The 9,311-nt window shown below is 39.9% G+C and overlaps 1 pseudogene; it reads right to left on the bottom strand.

Moving 5' to 3' along the window:
- Positions 1-5,787: 5,787 nt before the first annotated feature.
- LOC123404458 lies at positions 5,788-8,083 on the bottom strand (annotated as a pseudogene).
- Between the last annotated feature and the right edge of the window lie 1,228 nt (positions 8,084-9,311).

The raw sequence follows: 9,311 nt of genomic DNA, 5'->3' as shown, positions 1-9,311 counted from the left end.
TTTTGACTATCCAAACTATTAACTTATTTTTTTTGAGCTAGTTGACCCTGAAATTGAAAAGCACTACAAATGAACTCTGAAAATGTTGAAAGTTGGCATGCTATCATCATTTCACCCACATAGCATGTGTTAGAAAGTTGAGAGGGCTACGACAAAAAATGGATGCACTTTGTGTACAAAACGGACAATCTCTCTCGAAGTATCAGGGTTTCGAACAAGAACTCATCTCTTACAAAGGGATTTCGTTTTTTTGAACTTATTTGAACTCCATACTTTTTCTGTGTTCAAAATGCACCATTCAAAGGCACATCACAAAATTTCAACAATTTGTGACTTCATTTGGTATTCTTCGTGCATTTACTTTTTTTTTTGAGCTAGTTGACCCTGAAATTGAAAAGCACTACAAATGAACTCTGAAAATGTTGAAAGATGCCACGCTATCATCATTTCACCCACATAGCATGTGTTAAAAAGTTGAGAGGGCTACGACAAAAACTGGATGCACTTCGTGTACAAAACGGACAATCTCTCTCGAAGTATCAGGGTTTCGAACGAGAACTCATCTCTTACAAAGGGATTTCATTTTTTTGAACTTATTTGAACTCCATAATTTTTGTGTGTTCAAAATGCACCATTAAAAGGCACATCACAAAATCTCAACAATTTCTAACTTCATTTGGTATTCTTCGTGCATTTACTTTTTTTTTGAGCTAGTTGACCCTGAAATTGAAAAGCACTACAAATGAACTCTGAAAATGTTGAAAGTTGGCATGCTATCATCATTTCACCCACATAGCATGTGTTAAAAAGTTGAGAGGGCTACGACAAAAACTGGATGCACTTCATGTACAAAACGGACAATCTCTCTCGAAGTATCAGCGTTTCGAACGAGAACTCATCTCTTACAAAGGGATTTCATTTTTTGAACTTATTTGAACTCCATACTTCTTGTGTGTTCAAAATGCACCATTCAAAGGCACATCACAAAATTTCAACAATTTCTGACTTCATTTGGTAATCTTCGTGCATTTACTTATTTTTTTTGAGCTAGTTGACCCTGAAATTGAAAAGCACTACAAATGAACTCTGAAAATGTGGAAAGTTGGCATGCTATCATCATTTCACCCACATAGCATGTGTGAAAAAGTTTAGAGGGCTACGACAAAAACTGGATGCACTTCGTGTACAAAACGGACAATCTCTCTCGAAGTATCAGCGTTTCGAACGAGAACTCATCTGTTACAAAGGGATTTCATTTTTTTGAACTTATTTGAACTCCATACTTTTTGTGTGTTCAAAATGCACCATTCAAAGGCACATCACAAAATTTCAACAATTTCTGACTTCATTTGGTATTCTTCGTGCATTTACTTAATTTTTTTTGAGCTAGTTGACCCTGAAATTGAAAAGCACTACAAATGAACTCTGAAAATGTTGAAAGTTGGCATGCTATCATCATTTCACCCACATAGCATGTGTTAAAAAGTTGAGAGGGCTACGACAAAAACTGGATGCACTTCGTGTACAAAACGGACAATCTCTCTCGAAGTATCAGGGTTTCGAACGAGAACTCATCTCTTACAAAGGGATTTCATTTTTTTGAACTTATTTGAACTCCATACTTTTTGTGTGTTCAAAATGCACCATTCAAAGGCACATCACAAAATTTCAACAATTTCTGACTTCATTTGGTAATCTTCGTGCATTTACTTATTTTTTTTGAGCTAGTTGACCCTGAAATTGAAAAGCACTACAAATGAACTCTGAAAATGTGGAAAGTTGGCATGCTATCATCATTTCACCCACATAGCATGTGCGAGAAAGTTGAGAGGGCTACGACAAAAACTGGATGCACTTCGTGTACAAAATGGACAATCTCTTTGGAAGTAGAAGCGACCCCCACAATAAGAGACGCCATTCTTCTTCTCTCATATATGGTGGACACTAGCTCACCTGATTTTTCAACCGTCGATGATGGTCGCTACTCCTACTTCCCCTAGTGCATAACCAATATCTAGCACAAGGAGAAGAAGGAGAAACGACCCCCCACATCAACAGTCGACATTCTTCTTCTCTCATGTATGGTGGACACTCCCTCACCTGATTTTTTGACCGTCGATGATGGTCGCTACTCCTTCTTCCCCTAGTGCATGACAAATATCTAGCACAAAGAGAAGAAGGAGAAGCAACCCCCACAACAACAGTCGGCATTCTTCTTCTCTCATGTATGGTGGAAATTTCCTCACCTGATTTTTTGACCGTCGATGATGGTCGCTATTCCTTCTTTCCCTAATGCATAACAAATATCTAGCACAAGGAGAAGAAGGAAAAGCGACCCCCACAACAAAAGTGGTTCCGCGGCACGCCACGTGGTTCCGCTGCACGCCACGTGGTTCCACTGCATGCCACGTGGGACTAATGGTCTTTCATTTTTAAATGACTGTTTTAATCAAAAATAGATCTGTTACAAAAGGGATTTCATTTTTTGAACTTATTTGAACTGAAGACTTTTTGTATATATATGTGGTCGAAATGCATGATACCATGAAGTTAGAAAGGGCTAAACCATTCAAAAGTAGAAAATGAAGTTAGAAAGGGCTAAACCATTCAAATTTGGAAACTATAATGGCACAAACAGAAACTAGACATATATAAATTGGTCCAAGCAGTACATGATACTAGTCCAAACAGTACATAATAATAGCTATCATAGATATATATATTCGAGGTGACGCTGGCCATAGTTGACGACTCGAATCAGAATGTCCACCTTATTCGAGCTGACGCTGGCCATAGTTGACGACTCGAATCTTGCGGTACAACTCGTATGAAACGTATGCATCTTTTGCTGCATACTCAATGTTGATACGATCAAGTGGGGCCTTCTCCCAAAGTTTGTGCTGAGACTTTGGGAAATTGGTCTTCATATTATCATACTCCTCGTCGATCAAGGCAACTGCCATATGAGCCGTCGAAGTCATGACATGTCGAAGCCTGAATACGGTTTGGAGATCAATGAGGCAACGAGTTGGTATCTCAATACCGAAGTTGTACCTCATATTCAGCGTGTCGTTCGTTATGTCAACGGTATCAAAAGTGATGCCGCTGCGAAGGAAGTCCATGAGTTCTGGACAATGCTTGTCACTACTGCAACAGAAACAAATTAAAATGGAACAAACGTTACATACTGCTGCAATAAGGAAACATGTTTCACTACAACTAAAGAGAAAATTATCTTTAGGATTCAAATAGAACATATTGCTATCCTATGCAATTTTCATAGCCTACGAATTGATCAAGAAACCGTAAATTAACTATGACATATATATATATTCTCCCACGGTTTTGCAAATATTCAATAAGCTAGACATATTGCATATTGCTATCCAATGGAACCTAGAGAGATCACTATAGCTATCCAGTGGAACCTAGAGAGATCACTAGCTATATGCAATTTTCATGACTATGACATATCATATTGCTATCCAATGGAACCTAGAGAGATCACTAGCTATATGCAATTTTCATAACCTTGGATCAAAGAACACCGCATAAAATTGTATCACTACAACTATGATTTCAATGGAACATATTGAACCAATCAGATTTTTCAGATTGTGGAACACTATTCCAATCAGATTGTGTTCCCTTCAACTAATCAAAATTGTTTCACTACAACTATTTGAAGTGAACCAACTATGATTCCAATGGAACATATTAAACACTAGTTGATTCTAATATGATTTTTCAGATTATGGAACACTATTCCAATCAGATTGTGTTCCCCTTCAACTAATCAAAATTGTTTCACTACAACTATTTGAAGGGAACCAACTATGACTGAAACAAATAAACTTACAATTTCATTACCTTGGATCAAAGAAAGCATCAAAACTTACCTCGCCCATTGGAAGATCAAGACATGGTGTTTGAAACATAGTTGGATGATGGCAACACCGCGTTGATCGGTCGTGTACTCCAGATCAAGCCCCAAGAACTTCTCATGATCCACTGCGGCGTCAAGCCATTCCTTCAACTGTCTAAGAAAATGCGGCACCTCCCTGCTCTCGTTCGTGTACACGACATCGAGCTTGGTCTTGCCATGTGCGAGCACCTCTCCAAAGCGAGTTGGCATGGTGGAAGAAGAGAAGGGAAGAAGAGAGGGGAAGAACAGAGCGAGAGCGAGAGAGGAAGAAGAACAGAGAAAGGGCGACGCGACAGAGACTCTGCTTCGATTGTGGTTTTGGGAAGCGGGATGCAAACCGTTTGGGCCTTTAGTCCCGGGTTGAGCCACCAACCGGGACTAAAGAGGGATACCAACGGTTGCCACCACTACGGCAAGCCACGTGTCAGACCTTTAGTCCCGGTTTGGGACACGAACCGGGACTAAAGAGGGATACCAACGGTTGCCACCACTACGGCAGGCCACGTGTCAGACCTTTAGGCCCGGTTTGGGACACGAACCGGGACTAAAGGTGGCGCACATGCGGGCTGCCCACCGCGTAGCCCTTTAGTCCCGGTTTGGGACACGAACCGGGACTAAAGGCTCCTTACGGGCCGGGACTAAAGCCTCGAGGGAGGCATTGAGAATTGGAGCGACGTGGTCGGGCCTTTAGTCCCGGCCCAGAGGCAGGCCGGGACTAAAGGGTCCCGGCCAAAGGCCCGTTTTCCACTAGTGTATACATATTCACGAAAATTAAAAATGAAAAAAAAGTTCCTAACTAATGAAACAAATGACATAATAAATTAAACTATATATATATAGGAATACAAAATAATGCGTACAAAAAATAAATAAACTAAAATAAAAGTACATAGCAATGGCGTTGGCCACGTGGGCCAACGCCAACAAACACACCATCGCCCGCGAAATCAACTACACATATACACACCGAGATCGATTACCCACCCACGAGTACTCCCAAATTCATTCCCACCCCGCCGCCGCGAATGACCAAGACCCCGGCCGTCGTCTCCGTCTCTGACTCCACACCATCGACATCTTCATCTTCATCTCCACCATTGTCGTCCCCGTCACCACGCCACCACCATCGACGTCTTCGTCTCCGCCTCCCGTCATCTTCGTCACCGTCTTCTCTGTCGCCGCCCCCTCGCCATGGTCTCTGTCTCCACTGTCGTACCCTCGTAATGGTTTCTGCCTCCACCGCCGCCATTAAGGACCCGCCAGCCCCGTAGTCTCCGTCGTCGCCAGTGAGTTTTAGTGTAGTTGTAGTGTACCATTGTTACTGTAAATGTAGTATAAAATTATACGGTAATTGTTGTGATATTATCGTATATTAGATTTTATTCTAGTTGAAGTGTACAATTTAGTGTAGTTGTAATGTACGATTGTAGAGTAAGGATGTAGTATAAATTTTTAGTGTAGTTGTAGTGCAGATTTTTATGATAATTTTAAATGTAGTGTCAGATTTTAGTATATTTTTAGCGCAGATTTTTTAGTTAGGTTTGCAGTGCAGAAATTATAGTGTAATTATAGTTACAACTAGTGTATAAACTTTTAGTTATAGTGTATATTTTTTGGTGAGATTTGTTTAGTTGTAGTGTAGTTATAATATAAAAATGTAGTGTAGTTATAGTGAAAGATTCAAGTCTACATTTATATATATAAAGAGAAAAGGCTGGTCGAGTGCACAGATTAAAACAAACTGGACAGATCCATGTTGTTGACATTCACAAATGTTAACAACGACATAAAAGTTTACAAAACATAAATACAATTGTTCATAAATGTCTTCCACACAGACAGACAACTAGGGAAAGGTTCGATTACAAAAGAGACCCGGGATGCAACTACTTTTTTTTGCATCTAAGCTTGCACATGAGCACATGCTAGCCTATGTTGACAATAGGGCGCTTCCCAATCTCCCATAGTTTTATTCCTGAAACAACAACATAAACAGAGTAATGAAAATACTTTAAACCTCAGACTGAACATGGAATTTGGCAAATGCTTACTCTTTGTTCGAATCCCTCAGAAAAATTCACCATCAATGGGCATGTCATCGAAGCTCCAAAGGTACATGTTGACGATGGCATCCTCAAGCACATCAAAATTTAGAAGGCTATCAATCAGCTCATCCATGTTGTCATCCAAAAGATATCTCATCCAAGGTTCAAAATTGACAACATTATTCTCTATAACATGAGGCACTAAAGAGTTTTAGGTATTGTTCTTGACGAGTGCAGATGCTGCTCCTTCAGCAAAGGTAGAAGTGGGAGCAATGTATGATATATCTGCAGTTTTGGCATCATACTCCCAGCCCAAGTCAGAGGAGCCAAATGAGTTGCTTCCCTGGTCAGAGTACATATCCAGAATAGGAGCTTCAACAGGGTCAGCAGAGTTATTTGCGGGATCAAGTGGTTGGTTTGATGCGAAGTCAGCAGATCTTGTTGGTTTCTGTGTAAAGTTAGACTTGGCCTTCTTTCCATGGATCATGCGTGCTTAAGCATCATAACCTCTTGCAGCTTCTTCAACACTATTGAAAGTACCGAGCCAGACATGGACATCCTTGGTAGGATGTGTGATTTCAGCAGCCCACTTACCCAAGGGGCGCTGACGGATACCCTGGAATTGGTTCTTTCTCTTCCTTTTTTTGGCATTTCTGAAGGACCATCAAAATCAGCAGTAGGCATGGTGCTTAAGTCATCTACAATGGAAGATGAATGGCAATACTAAGAGGGACCAACACAGACAAATTTCTCTCACATATAGTAAATAATTCATCATAAATTTCTAGGTAAAATATAATGATTGTAATGAACACTAAACCATGATGTGTCAAGTTCGAGGGAATGCATAAGTCACGAGAAAATAGATCAAATAGAATAAAGATCAAAACTTAACAAAAACAAATCCAGGGTTCTGATAAACATATATCATGTTATAGAACCTTGACATTATTCTGCAATTGTTAATCTACAAATTGCATTATAGATGATGCAGAATCAAGGATTTGTTTTTTTAAGTCGGATTCAATGTTTAGCAGAATAACCATTTACACTGATAAATTAACCAACCTAGAACAATCCTCACGCACACTTACAACTATCTGAGGAAACAATTCAAGAGAGGCCCGGACCTTTGTGGAAATAGCCTACCAACCAAACACAACAGTAAAATGGAAACATCCTATCCATTCACACAGATCACTCCATGATATCACATCTAATCCAAAATCTCTAAGAAAACAGTAGTAACACGGCCCAAACATAGCCTTCCAAACAACAACACGTGCACAATTTCTCATCCTGCACAATCGAACTACCAAACCATTTTCGACCACTCACACAATCTCCTATCTTCTACTACCTCCATCATGGTTTACTAGTCCTTCTTTTATTTTTGGGTCATATTTTTGACCATGAATAACTAATAAAATATAAGTTAAACATAGCGAAAATAACATCAAAATTACACTAAAAAAGAATCCAACAATATAACTTTCCATAACATGCATTAACATTTTACTAGTTAATTATGTGGTCATACTTTGACATAAAATACGACGGAGACTACTAAACCAAGATGGGGTTGATACAACACTTAACCGCTAAAGGTAATGACACCCAGATTAAAAACTATTCCAACCTACCCCTAGGCCGATACCTTGGGAGAGGGATCTATTAAAAACTAGTGCAAGCTACCCGGGGCCGATACCTTGAGAGAGGGACTCATCGCCGTCATCCTTCTGAGCCACCTTACCACGCACTAGCTCCATGTTAGAGTCCACGGAGTCGTCCTCGAAGTCCTCCTCATCGTTGTCCATCCCGAGTCCCCTGCGCCGGCCATGCCAGTGAAGCATCGGTATCCACGACTGCGCCGCAGAGGCTTGTTCTTCTCGGGAAACACCATCACCTCCATCACCTTCTGCGTTACCGCGGAAATCTTGTCGTTCTCAAGGGGCACTCTACCGCACATGATGGCTGCCGGTACCTCGTTGTAGTCGTCGTCGAGGGGAGAGGCCTCACCAGAATTGGTAAATGGGCGAAGGTTTTAATTAAGCAGGGCAGAATGTGTGGGTCGGTAAATGGGTGTGAGGCCACTCCTTATATACACGGTGGCCGTGTGATGGTGCGAGAGGGCATGTGATGGGGCCCACGCACCAGCGAATGGCCCCACTGTTGACGGAAGGCACGAGGCAGGGTCCGAAAGCAAGCATTTCTACTTAGGGGAATCTTACGCTCTTGTCCCTTGGGAGAAGTGTTATTTCTTGTATTTCCCTAGAGAATTAACGGATTGATGTATGTTTGACTTTCTCTCTTTGAAGGCAAGCCACCATATATTGATCAAGATTGTTGTACTACACACATGTAGTACGAGTCTAATACTATTGTCATACACTCTTTGATCTGGTTTTTTGGATAGGTTCATCCAACTGAACGTTTAAGCAAAAAATCTTCTCATAAATGATCGTGTGAAATGCTAAGATCTTTGTAAATCACTTACACCTAGTTAGGACAATTATTAGCTCAAGATTATACTACATAACTTTAGTATGACTATACTACTGCGGTTGTACTTCCCGGTTCAACAGTATTGAACGGGATTCATCCAACCAAATGTTTAACCGATATATTCTCATAAATTATTCTATTTTGTTTTAAGATCTTTGCAAATAACTCATAGCTAGTTACTTCATTTATTAGTATAAGACTGTACCACACAATGTAGTATAATTGTACTACTACCGCTGTACACTCTGAGTTCGAGTTTATTGGATGGGTTCATCCTACCAAATGTTTAACCAATAATCTTTTCATAAATGATTGTGTGTAATGCTAGGATCTCTGCAAATCACTCATAGCTAGTTATATCATTAATTATCTCAAGATTATACTGCATGCATGTAGTATGACTACTATTGGTGTAGTCTCTTCGTCGGGTATATTGGACAGGCTCATCCAACAGAACATTTAAGAAAAATCCTCTCATAAATGATTATGTGTAATGCTAATATTTTTGCAAATAACTCATAGATAATTATGCCATTTATTAGCTCAAGATTGTACTACACACCTATAGTATGACTGTACTACTACTCTCGTATACTCTCTCTGAATGGGTTCATCCAACCAAATCTTTAACCAAACATTTTCCCATAAATGATTGTGTGTAATGTTAAAATATTTGGAAATCACTCATAGCTAGTTTATGCCATTTATTAGATCAAGATTGTACTACACACCTCTAAGTATGTCTCTATTGTTGTCGTAAGACGGGTTCATCCAACTAAAATTTGGAGAAAAATCTTCTAATAAATGATTGTATGTAACTCTAGGATTATTGTAAA

This window comes from Hordeum vulgare, chromosome 6H, assembly GCF_904849725.1.
Source record: "Hordeum vulgare subsp. vulgare chromosome 6H, MorexV3_pseudomolecules_assembly, whole genome shotgun sequence".
Taxonomy (NCBI): Eukaryota; Viridiplantae; Streptophyta; class Magnoliopsida; order Poales; family Poaceae; genus Hordeum; species Hordeum vulgare.
The sequence above is the reverse complement of the archived record's forward strand: the minus strand, read 5'-3'. Positions and strand labels throughout refer to the sequence as shown.